We start from the raw sequence: 1,192 nt of genomic DNA, 5'->3' as shown, positions 1-1,192 counted from the left end.
TTGTTTTGGATCTGTCAGGGTTCCAATGAACAAATGTGAAAAAACAAAGGATACTTTCTCTTCAGTAACAAATGACCAGAATATTTTTGTCACAGAGTGTAGTGTAGATAATAGCTTGGAAAACTGCATCACTGCATCTTTAAAAATGAGATTAATTACCTATGTTTGATCCTTCCTACTGCTGATTTATAGAGTAATGTACAAACGTGATTACGGTACCACCGCTCACCAACCGGACCCTGGACGCCCCAGCCGGCTCCCAAGCATTGACTTCCTGCTTCTTCCCCCAGCCAGCTCCTGGTTACAGACTGGGCATGGCTCTCATGGGATGGAATACCTGTGTCCCTGCCAGAGCCTGGGGACAATTAACCCTATCCCTGCCAGAACCAGGACATTGGCTCACGTGGCTCACATCGGAGAATGAACACCGTAAGGCCAGAGGTTAAGTTTGGATGGTGCTTCTTCAAGAGTCACTGAGATTATAGAAAACCAAGGGTTTCAAGGAAGTCATCCTGTCTTGGACTAAAAGGTATGAGAAGCTGCAGGTGGGCCGCCAATTCATGAATTGACTAGACTGGGGTCTGCCCAATCCTTCTGTTCACAGCTAAGTCTTTCAGGGCTATTCTGCAGCGCAGCACAAGCATCTCTGCCACCTACACTGGTAGGTGTCTCCCAGAATAGTCCCCTGTTTTGTCGGTTATGATTGAACTGGTCAGTGTAAAGAGCTGCCAGATCCTAGGAAGGTCCTGGGAAAAAGACTGGCAGTTTGGATGGCTGTTAGGGAGCTACGGATCATTATGAAGAGGATATTGGGCTAGAAGGATTTCCAGCCTGACCTGATATGACCATTCTTACTCCCTCTTTTATGTTCTACTCTTCACTGAGGTGAGCAGCGGCACTGGAAGATGGCTCTACCTTAACTAACGTTAAGGTTGAGATCAACTACCATGTACTTCTTATGTGACGTCATCAGGTTTCTAGTGTCCCAGTATTTTCTCCTTTGAGTCAACTGAGACTGAGCTCACCTTCTACTTTTTGTGCGTCCACCCTGGTGATCAATAGAAAACAGACCCCACACTAGATAATCTATTTTTATCTGAGACAGAGATAGCTATAGAATTAGCTAGCTATAGAATTGAAAACCATCAGGACCTGGGAAAGATCTGGGCCCAGGTATAGCCTATACTGCCTT

The sequence above is a fragment of the Larus michahellis genome, chromosome W (assembly GCF_964199755.1).
Source record: "Larus michahellis chromosome W, bLarMic1.1, whole genome shotgun sequence".
Classification (NCBI taxonomy): domain Eukaryota; kingdom Metazoa; phylum Chordata; class Aves; order Charadriiformes; family Laridae; genus Larus; species Larus michahellis.
Note: the sequence above shows the minus strand (reverse complement) of the source record.